This window comes from Pyrus communis, chromosome 7 (genome assembly GCF_041283825.1).
Source record: "Pyrus communis isolate YQ-2024b chromosome 7, ASM4128382v1, whole genome shotgun sequence".
NCBI lineage: Eukaryota > Viridiplantae > Streptophyta > Magnoliopsida > Rosales > Rosaceae > Pyrus > Pyrus communis.
In genome coordinates, this window is record NC_142571.1 from 7,500,381 (window position 1) to 7,526,618 (window position 26,238).

At 35.6% G+C, this 26,238-nt stretch overlaps 1 long non-coding RNA gene across 1 annotated transcript; it reads left to right on the forward strand.

Annotated features, from left to right (window-relative positions):
• Positions 1-20,497: 20,497 nt before the first annotated feature.
• Positions 20,498-24,763, forward strand: LOC137735591 (uncharacterized). Its single transcript, XR_015964778.1, has 2 exons — positions 20,498-20,937; positions 24,350-24,763. It is a non-coding gene; the product is annotated as an uncharacterized LOC137735591 (long non-coding RNA).
• The last annotated feature ends 1,475 nt before the right edge of the window (positions 24,764-26,238 follow it).

Below are 26,238 nucleotides of genomic sequence, written 5' to 3' on the forward strand. Positions count from 1 at the left end.
AAATAAAAATATATGATAAAAAATTTAGCCATAAATATAAATATACTAATTGTAACATTTTGAACAATAAAGGAATATATTTAAATTTTAAAAAATATTGTATTATTAAAATAATTAATGATGTTATTAATACACAAAGACCTTGATCAAAAATTGAAAAGGAATAAGGTTTTAATCAATGAAGTAGCAAAAGGAGGAATGAGAACCTAATTTCTCCTTCAATTAAAGTATGCGACATCGGTTGGCCAATTCCAAAATAAATTATCAGTACTTGATCATACAACAAGCTAACTTGTTGCATCACTTTGATTTGTACATTTGAGATATTATTTAAGGAAAAAATCATTCAATTTGTGGAACAAATTATATGATTACGGTTTATTCTTCTATAAATAAAAAGAAAAAGAAAGCATACACTCAAACTTACGGGTAAAACGGAAAAAATCTGAGAACTGAGAGTTGTGGTGGTAAAAATTCGTCGTCTTCAATCTTGACGAATTTGTACCTGCAAATCAACTAAACACATTTGATCAAGGCCAAAGCCACACGCGCCTACGTGGGGTGGAAGGGTTTGGCCAATGAACGTTTGAAAAGTCAGAAAAGAGTACTTAGGGCTTGTATGCTTAGCAAAAAGCTTGTCAAAACTAGTGTAGATAGAGTTTTTTTTTTTTTTTTTTTTTTTTGGAGGTACCCGGCTTAGGTGTAGGGTTTTGCCCTACACATGCCTGGCCAAGGTTATGTCATCAGCAGGATGGATGAGGAAATAATATTGCCAAGATATTAATTAGGAGACAATATCTTGCGATGATGGTGGAAGCATCCATGATTGATTGTGATGAGGATTCCATATTTGTTTGAGTTGATCTTCAATTGAGAGTGCATTAAAGATATGATTTGGTAGATTAATCATATCTTTAATGCCTCTGACTTTTCTATGCAATCTCGTATTCTTCAGAAAAAAGTCCACATGTCATTTTCAAAATTTTTAGGATTACCTGTTGCTCTACATTAAGCCCTTGGATTGATCGGCCATGCCCAATAGCTTTGGTTAGCTTCAGAAAAAATACAATCTCCTCCTTTTGTTATGATGATCAGCTTTTGTAGACCACAATGACCTTAATTACAAAATAAAAGTTTATATCTGCTATGCCTACAAATCTAATGGGAAGAAAATTAATTGTCAACTCTTTTAATATATTAACTGCACAGAAGATGAAAAGTGTTCTTGTAATAACTCATCCCTAGTCTTACGATTTTAATAAATTTAAAGTAGTGAATTGACGAAAATGCCCTAGAGACGAGATTGTTGACTTTCATTGACCATCTTTTCGTGACACGTACGAGCCACTATTTTGCCGTATTCTTGAAGTTATCGACTGTACGAAAACGTGGGCGCAAGCGGAATCGAAATCGGAGTTACGATAAAGGTTTTACGGAACTACGAATCCGAAAAATACTTTTGTCAAAATTACCATTTTATATTTTATATATTTGTTCAAAATTTTATAATATTATATAAATATTTTAATATTTTTTTATGAGGGATATTTTATTATTTTATTAATATTTCCAACCATGGGCATTCACCCTTGGTTTTTTGCCCCTCCAGGTTTTAGTGGCAGATTTTGTGTCGACAAGGATTTCTAACATATAGCTGGTATTAAAGACTACTTCTGATGGTATAATTCTTATCCAACCCTTATTGTACTTTACTTATACTTTGACATCACGTGTGAAACAGGTGTCGGCCATCACAGCCCTTATTGTACTTTATTCACATTTTTCACATCACTACATTCTATAGCTTCATCACCCTCCTGGTGTCGGCCATCACAGCTCGATTCGGAGTCCAAGTGGAAATTCCGAGTCAGAGTGTGTTAATTCTCTTCCATGTTCACCATCTCTACAACTATTCTTAATTTCTTCAAATAAATATTTTATTTTATTTTTTATTTCTCTAATTTAATCATATATAATCGTTGTTCAGAACATTTTACTAATAAAATAATTATTTTAAAAAATGAAAAATAAAGTGGGAGACTAGACCAAGGAATTAGGCTTGGAGGGGTGGGATTTTTGTGTTGTCACAAATTTGAAAATGGGGCATGAGAATGAAATTTTGAGAATGAGGCATGAGGTTTGGTTGTGGGATTTGGAAAATGGAGTTAAGGAGTTGCATTGGGGTCTAAAGAGATGAAAGGTAGGAGAGTTGCAATCAACTAGAGATTTGAGAAGTGACTGGATTATGGAATTCTAATTGGTATAAAAATTGGAAAGGGAGGCCTTGGCGGTGAGTGGAGGCTTGGCTAGGTTTATCAGCATTCTAATATTTTTTATTTTAATAATAATGGGTAGGAAAATAGTATTTCAATCTTTTAACTTTTTGTCACGAGTATAAAAACTATCTGCACAACCAAACTTTAGGCGACGAAACAATTTTTATTGCCCATGTAATCTTTGTGCAACAAATTGAGTGATTCGTCGTGCCAAATGTTCGGGGCAAAAAAAACAAAAACCAAAAAACTTTACGCGACGAATATCGCCCAAAAACCAAAAAACTTTACGCGACAAATATCGCCCAACAGTTGTTAGCCTGATGGACTCAACTATTCGTCGCAACAAACTTTGAATAAATTTGTTCAAAAATGAGGATTTGGTGCCTTTTTTTGTGAGACAAATTACAAACTATTCGTCCCATTACTGTGGAGCAAAAAATAATCAAGAAAATTATGGAGGTGACATGTGGACTTTTGGGTTAAAAGGACAAAATTACCCTCGAGGCACACCAGGATTCCCACGTGCATACAACGGACAATAACGACTCAATCAAGGGGTTGTATTTATTCAAATCCCTCTCATCACTTCTCATCAAATCCTCACTCAAAAGGTAACTCCAATTTTCCTATTCAAATTAGGATTAATTGCCAAGTTAATTGCAAGATATTATTTCACATAATATCTTGCAATTAAACTCATAATGCCACCATATATGGCAGTCCCTATTCTCCAAATAAGGTCCCCTATAAATAGTCTTGACCACTCCACTATAAATAGTCTCATTTTTCAACTAAAATACTAAGCCATTCTCTTGTCAAAAAATCCTAAACACTTTCTCTTTCAAATTCTAACTTTGGCATCAGAGATTCTTCGGCTAAAGCCCCTCATTTATCATGGGCGTGTAAGGCTTTTAGCCTTAATCTTAGTGTTATTATTTTACATGTGTATTTTTGTCAAAGGAGAAGATGACGGAAATTTGCATCCACAGTAACCTTCAGGCTTCGTCGTGAAAAGTCTCTGAAATGGTCGGTGAGACAATAGTGGCAAAAAAATAAATTCGGCGAAGAAGAAACATTAGGCGACGAGGGCTTCGTCGCACAAAGGTTCACGGGATTCATTAAAATCTCAGATCCACACCTTTCTCTCGTCATTTCCTCTCTTCCTCATATTTTTCTCCAAAATCCCTAGTTTGTTCTCCCCCAAACTCCAAAACTTTTTCTACCCCATATCAAAATTTTGTTTCCTTTTTCCTATACTTTCATCCTTGATGATCTTGGATTTCCATAGTAAGTCTCTATTTCTCCAAATAAAGGAAAATTTTGTTTGGGTGATTATATTTATTTTTTGAATTTTAAATCGTGTCTCATATTTTGTGGGTATATGAAAATTATAACTTTGTAGATTGCTAATTCCACTGCTAGTCCAGCTGTTTATTCAGATGAGCATACATTCGACAATGGAGCGATTGTGACATGTGAGGGGGAAGGATCTAGGATAGGTAATACCCAATTTTGTATGATTTACGATTATTTTTCATTGGAAAAATTTATTCGATTATTATAATAAAAGTTCATTAATTTACTTAGTTTGCTATTGTAAATCTTGGAATTTGGATGTGGACAATATGTATATATATGTGTGTGTGTGTGTATCAAAGTGTTTAGGTTATGGAATTTTTTAATTTTTAGCTAGGGTATGCCGATTTTTCGGTAGAATTTTATGTTTAGTTTTGAAATTTTTTGTTTTTTCCGTAGGGGAAACAAAAGAGACCATCTCGCAAGGCCAAACAGATGATGAATGATCAGTTGAGGCGCATCAGCTGTGATTTCATGCGTAAAACGGAATATGAGAGGCCGGCGAACTCCTTTCTTGTGCATGACATAAGGTTGCTAATGTGTTAGAGGAAACAAAGAAGTCTTTGTTAAATGAGTTATGAGTAAGTTTCAATTAGTAATTTAATAATTAGTTTTTACATAATAGTTATTATAATTATTAATATTTTACTATTTCTGTGTCATAACATGCTAACTTTATTTCGCTGCCATCTTCAAGTGGCGTTACCAGAAGACAATAATCCTCAAATATATTATGTGCTTGCTGACAAAATGGACAGATAAAGGATACAAAATCCGAATAGATGTGTTGCTGAGTATTTGGACGAGATAAATCAGTTTAGTGGATACGCAATTAGACACAACCAATGTTCAATTCAAATCAAGTATCCATGTCGGAAGTGTAACAACTCAATAAGGGAGATATTCCAAAATGTTTGATTTCAATAGGCCGAAAATAGAAATAGCTCCAACACTCTTGTTTGAGGCAATTCTCCTATAGGTTGGAGAAGCGACAACATGTAAAAGTACGTTATTTGATGATTGTTCGATACTTCCATTGTTTATAAGCCAAGGGCTAACTGCAAAGTCCAAGATTCGTCCCGTATTTCATGTTAGATGCTTAAGAAACAATTGGGTACAAATGTAAGTCATGTGTCATTATTGCCGGTAGTGATAGATGAAGGGTTGCTATCTCATGAGTCGGAAGCAGTTTTGAAAAGGAGAATGTATAAGAAGGGAAATCCAGCAGAAGTCCAGTTACTAGTCTAGTGGAGGCATGTCAATGAAGAATAAGCAACTTGGGAAGATTGTGATGATTTCACTTCAAAATTTTCAGATTTTAAGCTTTGAATTGTAACCTTGAAGACAACGTTACTCTTGAACGGATGGGTAATGTTAGGATATTGAGTGTTTTAATTAGTAACTGAGTTGTTTTAATGAGTGGCCAACTGTCATGTAGTGTTTGGGGAGATAGCATAAGTGAAGAATTGCGTGTGAAGCTTTGTAACGGTCATTTGGTTAAAAAAAAAAAATATTCCTGAGCTCAGCTCTCTATCTTCTTCTTCCTCACCTCATCAGTATTCCATTGCTTCCAGTGCTACTCGCAGGTTGAGTGGAGTTGAGAAATTGGTTCTAACAGAACCTCGCCCTAAAACCCCTAGCTTTCTCTCTCCTCGTTGACGAATTCGGGTCCAGAAGTTCTATGGTGGCAATGAACAATGGGATTAGAATGGATATGGGTTTCCCTGTTCTCAATTCAGGTAGACGAATAGTATGACGTTGGAGCAACCGGTTGTAATTTTTTGGCAGGAAAATGTCAAGACAAAATACCCGCAACTTTTGTACGAGGCAGAGCTTTATAAAATTCTACAAGGAGGAAGTAAGGATTCAATAGTGGTGTCGTTCCTCACCTACGTGCTCTCAAAAGCTATCTTATCACCTTTTTTTTTTTTTTTTTTTTTTTTCTTCTAATCACTTGAGTTTATGAAATGAAATTCTGGGTGGAGTTTTAATTAATTAATTTTTAATAATACACTAGCTGAAAATATTCATTAACGTGTGTATAAATGGGAAATTCGATTTACGTTAATGAATAATTTAAAGTATGTTTGGTATTCTACTTGAATTCAATTTTTTTTAACTAAAAGACACTTTTCAAGTTTTAAGTGTTGAAAACTTGTATAGCATGACTCTTTTTAAAAATTTGTATTCAAAACTAACCTAAGAATTACCCTATTTCTTAAAAACATCAAATGGTGTTTTTAGAGTTTTTGAATTTAAAGCTCACTCATTCTCTCTTCCCTTTCCTCTTACACCTAATCCCTTATCTTCTATCTTTATTATTTGGGAATTTTAATAAAACACTCATAGTATTGTTCATTTTTAACGTTAAGGACATTTTAACCTTGAAAAGGCACTCATGGTACCATTTACTTACACTTTTTTTCTTTTGTCATTTTTGTTAAAAATTAAAGTTTTTTAGGACTTTTCATTAGTTTTCCTTTATTGTTTCTCCCTCCCCTCCGATCTTTCTCTTTATCCACCCCTGTTTCTCTCTTTCTCTCGCCTCCAGTCTTCTCAATCTCCTCCATTCCTCTCTCTCTTATTTTTTTTCTCATCTCTCTCCTCCGATGCTCTCTCTTCTTATTTTTTTTCGTTGAATTTAGAAGTTCCAGTATAAAATGAGATTTTTTTTCTTTAAAAACAATTATGAATTTCATACTAAACAAGTTTTTGAATTTAGAGGAGAATGTTTTAAAGAGATATCCTTAAAAAATGTTTCGAAAGATGATGAAATTTTTTTAATAGTATACCAAACAAGCCCTTAATATTTTGGCATAGGTTGCTTTCCATTTAAATTTCTAAAATAGGTTAATATAAACAATTTTATTATTCAATTATGATCAATACGAACTTCCCCTTCCAGCTTAGAGTCATTGACCTTGCTTTAGAAACACAATCTACTAAAATGTTGATTAAGTCGGTTGTAATATTGAAAATATTCATGCCCTATAACAAATTACCCAAAAATTTTAAGGGTAAGTGGTAATTTACTAAACAGTTAACCAAGGGTACGTCCACAAATCGTGCGTGAATGAGAGGAAGGGGACTAAAAAAATCACATGGGAAATTTTCTAGCGGAGAAAAAAAAAAACCTCACATGCCCAACAATTACAATCTCCCTTAAGCTCTCATGGAGGTCCAACATCATCCAAAACGCAAGACTTGTACTCTTGAAAACTCTATCGTGCAATTCGATGACCTCTTATCCATTGCATGATCACAGTACATAATCCACCGTTTAATCCGACATAACACCATACTCTAAATTATATAGTCAGTACAGTTTGGCGATAAATCAGTCAATTGAAATAATCAGTATAATTCGGCATACTTTCACATATATTACTAATTACTAAGAGGAATTAACTTGGCTCTTCAATTGATGAAGAGTTCCTCCTTGATTCACTACATCGTCAATAGCCAAGTCACGAAATTTCACGCTTATGATCAGATTTATATTATAAAATATGAGATTATTTAGTCATTGAATTGTATAAAAATATATAAACGGATTTGAAAAAGCATTAAGAATTGTCTATTTATTTGCTACAATTGATTAACTAAAAAAAATCTTAATTTGAATTTCTTTTTTGCATAAATATCATTAAAGAGTATTTATAATATAAACAATTTGATTATAAATACAAATTTCTACGAATCAGTCAGTAAGTAAATTGAGGAGTACTGAGGAGCCAGACACTGTCATTACCAAAATGCGTTTAATGGGCCTAAGCTGACTAAAGCCCACAACGGCCTCAACAAAACCCATGCCCATTTCTTCCTCCATCTCCACAGGCCGAAACGGCAGAAGCCATTTCCGAAACATAAACCAAACCCTCTCCACAAACTCGACCCTCTCTGTCTCCGACCCTGCGAGACCCGACCGATCCCTCAATCTGCCACGAGGCTGCGCTGAGCCACGACCCTCTTGAGTCTTGACCCGATCAGCCATCCCCTCAGGGCCCGTCCCTTCTCCACCGACGTCGCTGCGACTGCCCCAGCCGATTCTACTTCTGGAAGAAAGTGGTGCCTCACATAGAACCCCCCAAGCCTCAGTTGACCTTCATGAAAGCCTCGGCCTGCAACCCCGTCGTCGATCCCCACTAAGGTCACAGTCAACTTTGTGATCCCCACTAAGCATGGTTTTCCTTTTATAATATTAGGGTTATTCGCCTCAGTTTCATTGAAGACTTGCATTTCTAACATTGATAACCATTGAAAACCTTCTTTACTATCCTTTTTTTTTCACTGCATTTCTGACATTGATAGATGGACTATAAACTTTTAGCAGAACTTGCTTCTGATAGATTAAAAGGAAATGGAACTAAACGCAATGATTAGTTGCATGGTCCATGTTCTGGTTAATATCTTTCAAAACCATATTTTTAAAAATGTTCTTAGTACCTTTTTAGTGCCAAAACTACTGTTTTGCCGGACAAAAAACTAGTGTTTGTTGAAGAATGACGAGCGATAGATGCCCCTTGCTTTGACAGAATTGGATATTGTAAAAGTCACCTATTTTTAGTGGTTTTGCATTCATCCACGCTAACTCTATGGCAGACATAATTGCTGTAAAGGCTGCCCCTCTTGATTATGTCGATGCAAATCTTGTCAAGAAGGGGCTTGCAGATTTCACCCAGAAGCTCAACTCAGCGTCGACCGAACTTGGAGAAAGCTGAAGCCCAGATTGGAGTTGATGTGCATAGTGCCCTCAACTCTGCTCTTACCGGCTAGTTTTACTAGTCTTTGTGTGATTGTGGACCATTTGCATTTCCAGGACAATGGGTTTTTGCTTGTGATTTTGTTGATTTCGCTTTTGTGTTTGGAGGAAGGGAGGGACTTGATTGGTGAGCTTGTTTTGTCTGTGTTGTTGTGCTTCAAGCATTTTTTGGCGGTTGTGGCACCTTTTTTTTTTTTTTGCTTGCTTGTTGAGGCATTATTGTTAAGGATTGGTGAGGATTTGGAGGAAGAAGCTCTTCACCCCCTGTTAGTATGCTGAATTGATGAAATGGTAGGTCATCCTGAGACAACCTTTATCCTGGTCCTGATTGCCTTGTCTCATTGAAGCTTTGAGCCATCCACTGCCACCGTTGATTACAAGATGGGTAGCCTATGCATATACTTGTGGGTTTATGTTTTTGGAAGGCATCACTCCCCTTCGTCTCTTACCATTGTCGCAGTGCAGAGTTTGGATAATGCGAGGCATTACTTCTTGTTATCAATCAGTATGCTTTTTCTTGCTTTCCTTTCATCGCAGAGAAACAAGGCTTCCTTGAGAGATTTGTTTGAGTGGGGGTTATCATGTTTCAGCTTTCTACCAAACTTTTGTAAAATAGGTTTCAATACATCTTCAAAACTTCCATGTTGGAGAGTCGTGACCCAAGATCGCTGAAACTGAGTAGATAATGGATATTTAAGTGTTTGGATTAGGTTTTTTTAAAAGCATTTGTAATTGATGGAACGAGAGAGCAAACCTTTGCATGCAGCACCCGAGCCCCAAGTAAATAATTAAAATATCTGATTTGATCTGGCATTCAACAGTTATATGATTGGAAGTCCATTATGCCAAAAAATAAATAAAAAATCATTCAATTGTATTGCTATTTAGAATTGCTTTAAAAAGGTTTATCTGTGCTATGATTTCAGCGTTATGTAGCTGTCTTTAGCGTCAAAATTTTTCAAAAATACGGCTATTGTGTTGCAACAGTGTGTATAACAGTATTCAAAACAAAATCTTAATATGTTGGTTTTTCATTTGCGCTATTGATCCTTCGTTTGCCACTCATACACAGGTTTTTTGTGCCATGTTTTCAATGCAGTTTCTTGCGACTCATTGTTCCCACTTCTACATGATGCGCTTGTCGCTCCATCTCCTTTCTTTCTTCTTGTGTTGTCTCTCCTTTTTTTGCAGTTGGTATGGTTGAATATAAGACTCTTTTTTCCTCGTTAAATCTATTTCAAATGTTAAACGTTTATATTAATAAACTATTGAAATTGGTTTTCGACGAAATTTACGTAACTTTTTTGCTATAAATTTGAACAAATGTTCATGTACGAAACTTCGACAACTGTTTCTATATCAAAGAAGAACAACACTTAGCTACTCAAAGAATGGGTAGGAGTTCCTATTCAAAACTGTTCATTTCTGATTCATAGAACTTCGTGTCTGTAATCGGAACCATTCATATTATAAATCATTCTATAAAACTTATCTTTGCAAAAAAAAATCAAGGGAACTTTAACAAAAAAAACTTCCGATACTGTTTAATTTAAAGAAAAATCACATTTTTACATTAAAAAGTCAATCATGTACTATTCACTTTACCTTTTATTTTGTCTTTATCGTTAAAACTCAAAGTTTTCAAACCCTTTTCATTAGTTTTCCTAAAAATCAATTATAAGTATGGTTATTTAGTCATCGAATTGTATAAAAACATATGAACGGAATTTGTAAATGCATTACTAACCGTTTATGTAATTGCTAAAATAAATTGATCAAACGACCTTGTTTTAATTCATTTTTTTTGCATAGATAATCTTTACAAAATTTCATTATATGAACCGTCCTAATCACAAGTACAAAACTCTGTAATTTGAACGCGAAGAGTTTTGAGTAGGACTTACTAATTAGAAAACTATTCTTGCACGAAATTCCTGCTATTTTTGCGCATCATTTTACACTACTGAAAATTGTTAGAGCATTTCCATCCCTAAAAGGAGTATAATTATTTCCTTTCATATTTTCCTCCCCTTCTCTCACCTCCTCTCACATATTATTTTGTCTTTTTTCTAGCTATTAAAAAATTAACACAAAACATTGACGTGGCTTAACCGAAACATTTCAAATAGGAGGGGAGGGAAGGGGAGGGAGATTAGGAGGGAAGAAAATCTTACTCCCCTTAAAATGTCCCCCGAACAATAGGCAATTCAATCTCCCAATTGAATGATAACTCCCTTTAGTGAATAGTAACTGTCTAATTGCATCTTCACTCCTAAACTGAATAGCTTAGGCAATTCACATTAAAATATTATTGTATTTTGTTATAAAATAATAAAAGATAATTTCATTTTTAAATTTTGAGCGATAATAAAAGATTGGTTGAAAATATTTGAAAATATTGAAATGTGGTGCAAGGTGGAAGAACATTGTTATGTATTTATAAAAAAAAATTATAAAAAAAAATTACTATTTTGAATTTTGTATTTTTTTTTATTAATTTATATAATTATTTTTGTATTTTTATTAATTTTTTTAATTGCAACTGACGTAAGCTTTGCTGATGGTCTGGGAATACGCTATTCTCAAATAAGATAGGAACTTGCAAAAGGAAGTAAGTCTTACAAAGAACCTTAAGGCTATGGTAAAAATCAGAGTAGGGACAAAATCCATAGTCTAAAGAAAAATGCGTGAGCAACGCAAAGTCAAATGATCAGGGATATGATCAACTCAAGATGGATGCCTCGTTAAAACATAGTTAGGTAGCACAAACTCAGTGGAAAAAATGTTACTAATTGCAGGAAAAAGAGTACATTAAGATCAAGCAAGTATACTTCAGGATACTCCCCCTGAGTTTGACACAATTCCAAAGAGAATTAGCAATGTTACAACTCAGAAAGTTTATGCATACCAATTCCTTGAACAAACTTCCGAAACGTCATATTCGACAGTGATTTGGTGAAGAGGTCGGTCAGATTGTCTTGTGAACAGATTTGCGTGACTTCAATCTTCTGATGCTCTTGTTGTTGATGTGAGAAGAAGAACTTCGGCGTAATGTGCTTCCTATTGTCTCATTTCATGTAACATTTCTTGAGCTATTTGATGGATGCTGCATTGTCTTCATAGATCGTCGTCGAGACATCAACGACGGGGTAATGATCACAAAAGCTTCGAATATGGCCCACAACTACTCTTAACTAAAAGCATTCCCAAGTTGCTTCATGTAAGGCGAGAATTTCAGCATGGTTAGACAAAGTGGCAACTAAGTTTTGTTTAGTTGATCTCCAAGAGATTGTGGTGCCTCCAATGGTAAAGACATAACCCGTTTAAGAACGTGCCTTGCGCGAATCAGATAAGTATCATGCGTTGACATAACCAACAAGGCAAGAATCTAATCGAGAAGAGAGGGTGCGACATCACTTGGGGATCCGTAGGGATAGAACAAGCCCAAATTCGTATTACCCTTAAGGTAACGGAAGATGTCTTTAACACCAGTCTAGTGTCTGCGCGTTGATGCATACTATTTCTTGCCAAAAGATTAGCAACAAAGAAGATATCAGGTTTAGTGCATTGAGCTAAGTACAATAAAGAGTCTATTCACTTAGATAAGGAACTTCAAGCTCCAAAATCTCTTCATCATCCTTTTTCAGACGGAAGGGATCTCGTTTTGCATCTAGCGATCGAACAACCAGAGGAGTACTCTAAGGCTTCACTTTATCCTCGTTAAAGTGACGCAACACCTTCTGGGTGTAGTTCGATTGATGTACTAAGATTCCATCTGAATGATGTTCTATCTCGAGACTGAGACAATATCGAGTCTTTCCTAGATATTTCATCACAAATTTTGACTTCAGGTGTGCGACAGTTCGCATGAGCTCTTTAGGAGTTTCGATAAGATTCATGTCATTGACTTATACTGCAACAATCGCAAAACCGGAATGTGACTTCTTAATGAACACATAAGGGAATAGTTCGGTATTCACATATCCCTGACTAGTCAAATACTCACTTAGACGATTATACCAAATTCTTTCAGATTGCTTCAAACCGTATAGTGAACGCCTTTATCGTTAAAACTCAAAGTTTATCCTTTATTTTGTCTTTATCGTTAAAACTCAAAGTTTTCAAACCCTTTTCATTAGTTTTCCTAAAAATCAATTATAAGTATGGTTATTTAGTCATCGAATTGTATAAAAACATATGAACGGAATTTGTAAATGCATTACTAACCGTTTATGTAATTGCTAAAATAAATTGATCAAACGACCTTGTTTTAATTCATTTTTTTTGCATAGATAATCTTTACAAAATTTCATTATATGAATCGTTCTAATCACAAGTACAAAACTTTGTAATTTGAACACGAAGAGTTTTGAGTAGGAGTTACTAATTAGAAACCTATTCTTGCACAAAATTTCTACTATTTTTGCGCATCATTTTACACTATTGAAAACTGTTAGAGCATTTCCACCCCTAAAAGGAGTATAATTATTTCCTTTCATATTTTCCTCCCCTTCTCTCACCTCCTCTCATGTATTATTTTTTGTCTTTTTTCTAGCTATTAAAAAAATTAACACAAAACATTGACGTGGCTTAACCGTAACGTTTCAAATAGGAGGGAAGAAAATCTTACTCCCCTTAAAATGTCCCCCGAACAATAGGCAATTCAATCTCCCAATTGAATGATAACTCCCTTCAGTGAATAGTAACTGTCTAATTGCATCTTCACTCCTAAACTGAATAGCTTAGGCAATTCATATTAAAATATTATTGGATTTTGTTATAAAATAATAAAAGATAATTTCATTTTTAAATTTTGAGTGATAATAAAATATTGGTTGAAAATATTTGAAAATATTGAAATGTGGTGCAAGGTGGAAGAACATTGTTATTTATTTGTAAAAAAAAAATTAAAAAAAATTACTATTTTGTATTTTTATTTGTTTTTTATTAATTTATATAATTATTTTTGTATTTTTGTATTTTTATTAATTTTTTTAATTGCAACTGACGTAAGCTTTGCATCACATGGTCTGGGAATATGCTATTCTCAAATAAGATAGAAACTTGCAAAAGGAAGCAAGTCTTACAAAGAACCTTAAGGCTATGGTAAAAATCAGAGTAGCGACAAAATCCATAGTCTAAAGAAAAATGTGTGAGCAACGCAAAGTCAAATGATCAGGGATATGATCAACTCAAGATGGATGCCTCGTTAAAACATAGTTAGGTAGCACAAACTCAGTGGAAAAAATGTTACTAATTGTAGGAAAAAGAGTACATTAAGATCAAACAAGTATACTTCAGGATACTCCCCCTGAGTTTGACACAATTCCAAAGAGAATTAGCAATGTTACAACTCAGAAAGTTTATGCATACCAATTCCTTGAACAAGCTTCTGAAACGTCATATTCGACAGTGATTTGGTGAAGAGGTCGGTCAGATTGTCTTGTGAACAAATTTGCGTGACTTCAATCTTCTGATGCTCTTGTTGTTGATGTGAGAAGAAGAACTTCGGCGTAATGTGCTTCCTATTGTCTCATTTCATGTAACATTTCTTGAGCTATTTGATGGATGCTGCATTGTCTTCATAGATCGTCGTCGAGACATTAACGACGGGGTAATGATCACAAAAGCTTCGAATATGGCCCGCAACTACTCTTAACTAAAAGCATACCTAAGTTGCTTCATGTAAGGCGAGAATTTCAGCATGGTTAGACAAAGTGGCAACTAAGTTTTGTTTAGTTGATCTCCGAGAGATTGTGGTGCCTCCAATGGTAAAGACATAACCCGTTTAAGAACGTGCCTTGCGCGAATCAGATAAGTATCATGCGTTGACATTACCAACAAGGCAAGAATCTAATCGAGAAGAGAGGGTACGGCATCACTAGGGGTTCCGTAGGGATAGAACAAGCCCAAATTCGTATTAACCTTAAGGTAACGGAAGATGTCTTTAACACCAGTCTAGTGTCTGCGCGTTGATGCATACTATTTCTTGCCAAAAGATTAGCAACAAAGAAGATATCAGGTTTAGTGCATTGAGCTAAGTACAATAAAGAGTCTATGCACTTAGATAAGGAACTTCAAGTTCCAAAATCTCTTCATCATCCTTTTTCAGACGGAAGGGATCTCGTTTTGCATCTAGCGATCGAACAACCAGAGGAGTACTCGAAGGCTTCGCTTTATCCTCGTTAAAGTGACGCAACACCTTCTGGGTGTAGTTTGATTGATGTACTAAGATTCCATCTGAATGATGTTCTATCTCGAGACTGAGACAATATCGAGTTTTTCCTAGATATTTCATCACAAATTCTGACTTCAGGTGTGCGACAGTTTTCATGAGCTCTTCAGGAGTTTCGATAAGATTCATGTCATTGACTTATACTGCAACAATCGCAAAACCGGAATGTGACTTCTTAATGAACACATAAGGGCATAGTTCGGTATTCACATATCCCTGACTAGTCAAATACTCACTTAGACGATTATACCAAATTCTTTCAGATTGCTTCAAAACGTAGAGTGAACGCCTCAACCAAATTGAGAGCGTTTTTCGGGTTTGGAAATATTTGATCCAGTCAATGTAAGTCCTTCGGGAACTTTCATATAAATTTTCATATCAAAATCCCTATAGAGATACTCAGTTACTACGTCCATTAGCTGCATACTCAATTTTTCTGAAACTACCAAACTGATGAGGTAGCAAAAAGTAATCACATCCATAATGGGTGAATAAGTTTCGTCATATCAATCTCGAGGCGTTGTGAGAAGCCTTGTGCAACAAGACGAGTTTTTTTAATGCACAATTTCGTTCTTTTCATTACGTTGTCGAACGAAAACGCACTTGTAGCCAACGGGCTTTACATGTGGAGGAGTAAGAGGTACAAGTCCAAACACCTTAAGTTTCGCAAGCGAATCGAGTTCGACTTGGATTGCTTGTTTCCAGTTTGACCAATCGATTCTACGTTGTCATTCATCAAAGAAACGGGGTTCAATGTCATCACTCAACATGATCTTAGTAACTACTACATCGTCGACAATCATCTCATTTCTACACCACACATCCTTTAAGCTAGCATAATAGACCGAAATCTCACGATTCTCGGGAGGTGGATTCATCTCTTCAAGGACGTTTCCGTAATTTAGAATTTCCTCATAAGTTGGATAGAATGAGTAAGCGATAATCAGATTCACGGTAGGATCTTCAGGGGCCTGTGCCGTGAGTTTCGTCTTCCAGGGGTGTAAATCCTTTGAACTAAGAGGTCTGCCACGCTTTTGTGTAGGGGCAGATGATTGGTTAGCCGCTAATGTACATGGATCGGCCAAAGTCGCGTCCCAGGCCTCTAGGAGCAAAGTCTGTCGTACATTTGGTACATCCATCTTTGCAGACACATTCGTAACTAGAATATGTGATCTTGTCACTCGCATTAGATTGGTGAAAACATCTAGCATACTCTGAGCTATGCTCTCGAGATCTACTATGCGCTTTCAGTTTCGGATTGGGCATTGCAGGGATCTAAATGAGACAAAGTAAGAGTCGTCCATAATAATTCGCGTCGCTCTTTAGGAACGTTGACGCTCTTATCTCCCCCTACTGACGTGAATATTATCTCATAGAAGTGACAATCCACGAAACGAGCTGTAAAAAGATTGCCTATCAAAGGTTTTAAGTAACGAATAATCGAAGAAGAATCATATCTGACATAGATTTTCATCCTTCGTTGATGCCCCATTTTTGTACGTAAGGGCGGTGAAATTAGCACATAAACTGCATAACCAAAGACGTGCAAATGCGATATGTCGGGTTCTTGTCCGGTAACCAATTGAAGGGCACTATATGGTTGGGTCGCAACATGCCTCATGCGGACCAACATAATTGCGTGTAATATTGCATGGCCCCAAGTAGCGATCAGGAGCTTGGTACGTATGACCAATGATCGAGTAATCATTTGTAAGCGCTTAATAACTGCCTCTGCCAGGCTATTCTGGGTGTGAATATGGGGTACTAGATATTCAACTTTAACCCCAATCGATATGTAATAGTCATCAAAATTTTTAGATATGAATTCTCCAGCATTATCCAATCGAATACATTTGCAACTATGACATCATGTTACTCATGCTAAGAATTAAACTTAACGCGATCGTGACAAGCGACCTTCACTACTTTCAAGTATAAGTTAGTAACGATTATGTGAAACCTTCTTAAACTTTTAGCCACATATTCATGCATGCTAATTAAGTGTCGACCCTCAATCAACAAACACAAATAAGTTAATCATCAAATAGTTAAGCCAATTGCATTCACGAATCAAGAGTTCATAACCGGAATTCATCAATTCATATCACATAAATAATCATGGTATTGAAATCACCCCTAGCCAAAAAGGGTTTAGTTCCTCATAACTTTGAAATCAAAGAAACACCTAAACATTCCAACAACTCAAACTTGAATTGTATGAACGTTTAGGCACTCTTCTCTTCCATTCCTCATATTACAAAACAAAGAGAATTGAATTTAAACATTGAAATCAAAGAAACGCGTAAACATTCCAACAACTCAAACGTGAATTGTATGAACGTTTAGGCCCTCTTATCTTCCTCGTTGTTGTAGCACAAGGTCTAAGGTGAGGTTTGGGGAATTATGGAAATGGATGAGGAATGGTGGAATGGGGACTCACGGTTTTGGATTCTAAGGGGAAATGGAAAAATGGTGTGTGAAATGGAGAGATGGAGTTTGGATTCTAAGGGAGACTCACGGCTAAGAGAGAAAATGGAAGTGTTTGTGGTGTGTTGTGTATGAAAAATGAGATGAGATTTGAATGAATGAATGCAAGGGTATTTATAGGAGTAGTGGAGGGAACATATGGCTATGTCATTTGTAGGTGAAGTAGGTGGATGTTGTAGGTGAAGTAGGTGGATGTTGTAGGTGAAGTGGATGTTGTAGGTGAAGTAGGTGGATGTTGTAGGTGAAGTAGGTGGATGTTGTAGGTGAAGTGGGTGGATGTTGTAGGTGAAGTAGGTGGATGTTATGTTAAGTGATAAGTGATAAGTGATATGATATGTGGTTATGATATGATAAGTGGTTAAGTGGTGATGATAAGTGATAAGTGATTAAGTGATATGATATGTGGTGATGATAAGTGATAAGTGCATGTGGGTTAACTAATGAAGGAAATGCATGTGCAATGACAATGTGTTAGAATGGATGTGTGTTATGCATGGCATGATTGGGATTAGGAAAGGTTTAAATGTCCTAAAACTAAAGAGAACAAGGTTCCAACACTTTGGCTCCAATTAGGTCTTCAATTTCGTCCAACACTTTGGCTTCAAGCATAAGCTATCCGTCCTTAGCCCAAAAGTGCTCCAAAAGTCTCCAAAATGCATCTTTTTGCTCCTTTAGCCCTTTGGACCTACAAACACACGAAAATAGCTTAAAGTACTAAAATAACTAAAGAAACATAACGTAAATGTACGAGAACAAGCCATTTAAGTCGCATAAATATGCTCCTATCACTAGGCTTAAAAATTGGGCAAGGTTAGGCTTAGGCCTAGCATGCATGCAGGCTCAACATCACAAAATAAGTGGGCTACATGCGCAAGCCCAAAATAGGGGTCCGTAAGGGCACATATCAACTGTGATGCATACACGGGTGCATGGGAGAAATGGTAGGAGCCCAGAAGGGCTCAATTGGTTCTTAGGCCAGGTTATCACCAAAGCCCAAAGGGTTGGTGATGTGGGTTAAGGCTTTGGCACAAGCAGGCCCAATAACAAAGGTGATATGCGTATGGACCAAAAAGAATCCAAGGTTTGTTAGGGCACGTTTTGCATCTGCAAGCCACCCCAGCGGCGCTGGGTGTAGGGATCTGCTGGAAATGGTCGACGACGTCGCTTCAGGCAGTGTTCCATGGTCGGTGCAAGCCTTTCGTTCATCGAAGAACGAAGATTGGACGACTGAGGTTGAATCTCAACGTCGGGGGTGGGGGGTGAGAATCGAATGGATTCGAGTGAAGCTGATTAAAAAAATTCACGAAATGCTTCTAAAATTTCAAAGATCATTAGTGAAAACGATGAGTTTCATCCAAATTACATAACTTCTGGTTGTGTTTTCGTTGGAAAAATCGACGAAGGACCTGGGCTTCAGGTCGAAAGATGGGATGAGGACGATGGGGGCTAAACTGCATCATTTTGGTTATGGGCTTGCAGCCTTGAGTTTCGTGGCTGGTTGGGCTCGCCAAGCTGACGACTCTTGATGCTACTAGAAGGGTTTTTAACAAACCCTAATAATTTTTCTTAATTCCATATTATGGAATTTAATTCAATTTGCATTCATATTCAATCAAATATTTTAATGCATGGACATATATTTGATGCAATTCATGGCAATATCAAATTCTCATAATTCAACAATTATGAATATAATACATACACAATTTATGTAGATTCTAAAATTTGAAAAAAACATAAAGTTAGGTCATGCATTATGGTAAATGTTCATGCTATTAGGGCTGCAAAAATATCGAGATAAAAAGCGTTGTTTTGAAAGAACCTGATTGCATGATGATATGGATGAACTGGTTTGATGCAGAAAACTTCCTCATCAGATTTCTAGGCGCAATGGTAGGAGCGTGCTGATAACGTGTTGTAACCTATATTCAATTGACATGGGAAGAGGGCCGGCGGCAAGGAGAGAGACTGTAGAGAGAGATGTGCTTGTAGGGATATGTATAGGAATGTATGTTATTTCCCCTATGTAGTGCATTTATTTATAGTAAAAAGGGAGAGAATAAATCCTTCATCCCCAAGGAATATAAGACCATATAGGAAAGAATAACTAGAATCAAATTTAATCTAGGATTTACACAATCATACTTAAACTAGAAGTTTACAAAAAAACAACACTTTAAAAATAAAAATATCAAGTAATTTAAAAATACCAACACATTAAAAATTATAATAGTTAATTTACAAGTGCGTAAAATGTGAAAAAATAGGTAAACACTTGTGATAGCATCCTCTATGCTTTGAGGATGGGTCTATTGCCTTTTGAATTTTTAGAACCATACAAACCCTCCTGAATAGTATATTTAAGGGATTCAAAATAAATAAAATTCATAACCATTAATGTACAAGTTGAAAATGTGAAAGTATATATAAACGTTCGTGATTGCATCCTCAACCTTGAAAGCAACTCCCTTCAATTTTGCGTATCCTTGAAACATTTGTTATTTTGTAGTAATGTACTAATGCTTTTTCATTAGGCTTTTGTTTTGGGGTATGTAATACTTGAAAGACAAATGTTATTTTATTTTATTTTATTTTTATAATGTTTTGAAGTAATATTATGTGATAATGTGATACGCAGATACAAATTTAGTATTATGTTTTCCATTTTCTTTTGCGTCAAATTATATTTTTCATTCATTATTTATTGATTTAAAATATATTTATTTTAATGGGTATCAGGTCGGATCATATTATTTGATAATATTAATGGATCGATTTCGAGTCGGGTCATATTACCTGTTTACTTTAATGGGTATTACACGACACGATCCGTTAAGATATCATATATGTCACAAAAACGACACGAATACATAAAACACGACACAAATGCCAGGTCTACCTCAAAGTGACTAAGGGCATCTCCAAAAGAGATGCCAAAATGTACACATCAGTTATAACAGTAAAACAAGACCACACTAATATTCTCCAACCGAAGTGCCAAAATCCCATGTGGCGATGAGGTTGCTATCAAATTTGACAGTAGCTTCAAATGTTTTTTTTATATTAATTATTAAATGTATTTTATTAATTTTTAATTAATTTAATCATTTATTATAGTTAATGTTGAGTTGACCAATGCAATTATCCTACTTTTTTTTCTTTTTTTCAATCAAGGAATATGAACAGATTACTGATTAAACTTTAAATGTTCCTTATTAAATTTTAATTAGTTTAATAATTCATTTTATAAAATAATAAAATAATAATTTAATTTGACATATGAGTTGAAGAACAAAATTTTAAAAAATATAAATCCACCACATAAGATGGTCTAGGTCCACAACAGCCCCAACAAAATCCATTCCCATTTCCTCCTCCATTCCCATTTCCTCCTCCATTCCCACGTGCCGAAACGGCCAAAGCCATTTCCGAATCACAAACCGAAACCTCCATCCAAACTTCTCTCTCTCTCAGTTTCCAAAAAAAAAAACTCCTCTCTTTCTCTCTCTCTCTCTCTCTCCCCCCGACCCTGCAAGAACCGAGGGACCCTTCATTCCGCCACCGTACTGCGCCGAGCCACCACCCTCTTAACCGGATCCACCATCTCCCTCAGGGCCCGACGCTTCTCTAACGACGTCGCTGCGACTGCCCCAGCCGATTCGACTTTCGGTGACGCCTGGAAGAAAGTGGTGCCTCACATAGATCACCCAAAGACCCCATTGACCTTTATGAAGCCTCAGCCTGCAACCCCGTCGTCGATCCCCACTGTGCTCACTGTCAACTTTGTGCTCCCTTATTCGGCCGAACTTTTGGCGAAAGAGGTCAGTTTTCGGAGAGATTTGTTGTGGTTTTTTTTTTTTTTTTTTGCAATTTTTTGATCTTTGGTTTGATTTGAGATTTATGTGATACGGGACTTGTATGCTTTAGTGTCGTTTTATCTGGATTTGGTGCAAATTGTGGTTTTCAGGTCGAATTTGTTGTACGATCTATTTTTGAATTCTTGATTGGTTCGATCATTTTCGCTATACGACTTACAAGTTCAGTGACATTGTGCATCTTTGATTAACTGATCAATGTAGGAAAGCGATTGTGATATATAAGTTCTAGGATATATAATATATTATAGGATGTAATCATTTCACTTAATAGGTCTTCATATCTTCACAGAGATCCAATGTTACTTACAAAAGATGCTGCTGCATTAATATTTTTGTGCTTTTTCTTGTGCAGGACTCTGTGTTTTGCGTTTCTTTGTAAAAGTCCATTTTTAAGAATAAGATTTAACTTTTTGGTTCTTGTTTCAGTATTTTGTTTGAATGTCAAACTTCCATCTAAGTCATGGTGATTATTCTTGTTACATAAATTGTACTTGCTAGATTGATTTTAAGCATTTCACTGTTTTGGATTTTAAATGGATGCATTATAGCATGTTTAATCATCGGTACCATGTTTTCAGTTTGATCTCTATTTGTTACTTTTTCTATTGACAGTGTTGGAAAAAAAAAATGTAACTTTGAATCCATAGTGTTTGATTTGCGTGGCCCATGGAAGATTTAGTCTTGCATTTATTGCTTGGATTTCATATTTTTCAAACATTTGCAGTACTCATATCCCATTTCCTTATTTTATTTCACGCTAACTTTTGCAACTGATTATAGTGGTATAATATACACCTAGTTTTCATCTGTTGTTGCTGTAGGCTGAACTTCATCTCAGTTTAGTGTATGTAAGGATGCTTTATATATGTTACATTTTTCTTTCTTATAAGTCATATGCTATACTGTTTAAAGTATATAATTCAAATTCACAACAGATGTGGAATTAAGTTCCTTTTAAAAAGTTTGTGGAGATCTCAATCCAATGAGAAACAAATACTGCTTGTAATGAAAACTAAAATTCCAACTAGTGATGGAAAAGAATAGTGTTAAGTCCATTTCCTCTCCTTTATCAAGCTTTGTGACTCCTTTTAGCCTTTGGATTGGTAAATGGGTATGGAAATCAGACATGGGGTAACACAGCTGAGTGAGTTAGAGCATGGTTGCATGCGAAAAAAAAAAATGTCATGGTCCTGTTGGCGGTTGAATTGTTAGTTTTCTACATATATGATTTGTGTAATGCATTGCTCATGTGCATAAGCAAGGTAAATACAACTTGAAATGTTATACATGTCTTAGTTTTATTTGTCCCATTTGGAGCGAACTTTGGATTTATCCCGGTAAAGCGAAATGAATCTTTCTTTTTCATAAGTAAGAAAAGTTATTGGTGGTGCATTTTGATATCAACGTGCTCTTCCTTTTTCTAATGTGTTAACTTATCCTCAGTTTCATAGTAGACTTGCATATTTAGTGTTGGCCTCAGACAATCATTGAAAACCTTCTTTACTATCCTTTTTTCCACTGTGTTTCTGACATTGAAAGGGAACTGAAGCTTTTAGCATAACTTGCTTCTGACAGATTAAAAGAATATGGAACTAAACACAATGATTAGTTGCCCGACTAATTTTAATCTCAGACAAAATTAGTTTTTTACCTTCATTCAATGTTATGACCCAAAGCTACTGTTTTCCATCTTCTTTTATCTTTCCAAACCATATTTTTAAAAATGTGCTTGCTGCCTTTTCTTAGTGCCAAAACTACTGTTTTGCCAGACAAAAAAACTAGTGTATGTTGAAGATTGATGAGCAACAGATGCCCCTTGCTTTGACAGAACTTGATAATGTAACACTCGACTTTTTTTAGTGGGTGAAGGCCACCATTTCAGTTGCCAAACATCATGACTTTGTTGAGACCGAAACTTTTTAGCATTAGCATTATCTGTTGATTGTGTGGTCAGTAATCCAAAGATGCAAAGGCAAGGATCTTAAGTTGTGTTTGTATTTGATTATATATCCGCAGATTCTGAAACAGAAATACGAAGATGATATTGCATTAGCATCATCTCTTTGCAAACAATTAGTAAGAGACTTCTAGTTGTGCCATCCTTTTGTATTGTGTTTCGTATATCTTACTATTGGAGATCAAGACCATCTGGAATCGTATCTTTAGTTGATGACTTGATAATATTTCATTAGAGTCATAAAGCCACTGAGCTTCCTAACAAAAAGTAATGCTGAACTATCATTTGTTGTCTGAGCCATGAACAGAAGGGAAGACAGATTTCATTGACAGAATACTGAGCAAATTGGGATTCTTTCTGCTGTCAGAAAAGTAGATAAAATCACAAAGAAACTGAAGCATCTGCATTAGGGTTGGCAGGTAGAACCTTATAAGTTGAAAGTTCGTACCCGTGGTTCTCATATAATTATAAACCATGCAGGAATGGTGAAGGATGTAATGAGCCATCTCTGCGTGGCCTAGAAGTTAGAGGTTTGGATTAGGTAGACAAACTGAAACCTCATTACAGAATCTGAGCTCACACCCAAAGTTGGTTTGAATGGTTTAGTTAGATCCTTAAGTCCAATCAAAATTCATTAAACTCATTATAGGTGCAAGTAAGCCTATTAAACTGATTAACATTTCATTTTTCTCCTACGGTCTCCCCTTTTGAAGACATAATTGGTGGTTTTTTTAATCAAATAATTGGTCGTCTTCGGTTATAGTTTTCCCCCTTTTTTTGGGTATAGTCTTTTGAAGCTATTTTTAATGATTGAAAAGCTATTTTTCTTTAGTCTTTTATTTTTTTTATTTTTTTTTCATTTGGTATGATAGAATTTTACTATTTAAGTATCTGTTTCCACAATTTTGATACTCCCCCATTCGGAGCTAATATAGATCACAACATTTTTATATGTATATCCATTTCTTGACATTTCTTGGTGATGAGTTGTATATGTATATCCATTTGTTGACGTTTCTTGGTAGTGATTTACGATGTTTCTATAGGATGGAAGGCCTCAAGTTTCCTATATTCGGTTGTATGGAACTTTCTCTACAATAAGGATTAAACATAGTGAGAGAGGAGAGGATGGATATCGAAACTTCTTCCACAAACCTTCAAACCTTAAAAAGGTTGATGAAATGAAAATGTAGGAATATAGATATTACACCCAGTCTACTATTATGCGAGGGAATTAACCATGCCAAGATGGTTATCCATTGATGTTGCTTCCTGACCATCTAATAACAATTTGCATGCATCTTGGACAAGTCATTTAATTTTTCTTGTGCCTCAGTAGCTTATGCCATCATATTTTTCTCATGTGTTGTGCATTGATTGTTCAACATTACCTTGCAGATGCAATTAGGGATCCATCGCATGTTTCCTATTGGCAGGGGACCTTGCCATGCCGATTGGGCAGTCACCAAGTTTTTGGGTGTTCTATATCATACTAGATAAAGTGCTTGCTTTCGTTCTAGGAAAACTTGGGTTCAAAATCAGGCACCAGCAACTTCATTCGCTGGTGGGCTAGTTGGGAATTCATCCCCTTTTGCTGGACTGCCTCAGGTAATTCTCAATGGTCAATTGGAAGGCGGGGCAATATAATTTGTGTAATGCATTGCTCATGTGCATAAGCAAGGTACGGACATCTTGAAATATTATACATGTCTTGGTTTTATTTGTTCCGAGCGAACTTTGGATATATCCCGGTAAAGCGAAATGAATTTTTCTTTTTCATAAATAAGAAAAGTTGTTGGTGGTGCATTTTGAGATCAATGTGCTCTTCCTTTTTTTATTGTGTTATCCTCAGTTTCATAGTAGACTTGCATGTTTAGTGTTGGCCTCAGACAATCATTGAAAACCTTCTTTACTATCCTTTTTTTCACTGCATTTCTGACATTGATAAAGGGAACTGAATCTTTTAGCATGACTTGCTTCTGACAGATTAGAAGAATATGGAACTAAACACAATGATTAGTTGCCCGACTAATTTTAATCTCAGACAAAATTAGGTTTTTTCCTTCATTCAGTGTTATGACCCAAAGCTACTGTTTTCCATCTTCTTTTATCTTTCCAAACCATATTTTTAAAAATGTGCTTGCTGCCTTTTCTTAGTGCCAAAACTACTGTTTTGCCAGACAAAAAAACTAGTGTATGTTGAAGATTGATGAGCAACAGATGCCCCTTGCTTTGACAGAACTTGATAATGTAACACTCGACTTTTTTTAGTGGGTGAAGGTCACCATTTCAGTTGCCAAACATCATGACTTTGTTGAGACTGAAACTTTTTAGCATTAGCATTATCTGTTGATTGTGTGGTCAGTAATCCAAAGATGCAAGGGCAAGGATCTTAAGTTGTGTTTGTATTTGATTATATATCCGCAGATTCTGAAACAGAAATACTAAGATGATATTGCATTAGCATCATCTCTTTGCAAACAATTAGTGAGAGACTTCTAGTTGTGCCATCCTTTTGTATTGTGTTTCGTATATCTTACTATTGGAGATCAAGACCATCTGGAATCGTATCTTTATTAGTTGATTACTCGATAATATTGCATTAGAGTCATAAAGCCACTAAGCTTCCTGACAAAAAGTAATTCTGAACTATAAGTTGTTGTCTGAGCCATGAACACAAGGGAAGACAGATTTCATTGATAGAATACTGAGCAAATTGGGATTCTTTCTGCTGTCAGAAAAGCAGATAAAATCACAAAGAAACTGAAGCATCTGCATTAGGGTTGGCAGGTAGAACCTTATAAATTGAAAATTTGTACCCGTGGTTCTCATATAATTATAAACATTGCAAGAATGGTGAAGGATGTAATGAGCCATCTCTGTGTGGCCTATAAGTTAGTTCCACTGATGAGGTTTGTATTAGGTAGACAAACTGAAACCTCATTACAGAATCTGAGCTCACACTCAAAGTTGGTTTGAATGGTTTAGTTAGATCCTTAAGTCCAATCAAAACTCATTAAACTCATTATAGGTGCAAGTAAGCCTATTAAACTGATTAACATTCCATTTTTCTCCTACGTTCTCCCCTTTTCAAGTCATAATTGGTAGTTTTTTAATCTAATAATTGGTCCTCTTTGGTTATAATTTTTCTCCCTTTTTTTCTCAAATTATATTAGCCCACCCGTCTGAAAAATCCTAGCTTCCACCCTTGCTTGTGTCTATCATTTTGCATTAAGAACTTTACATTTTATCACTTTTTTTTGGGTGGTATGGACGGAGAGTAGTAG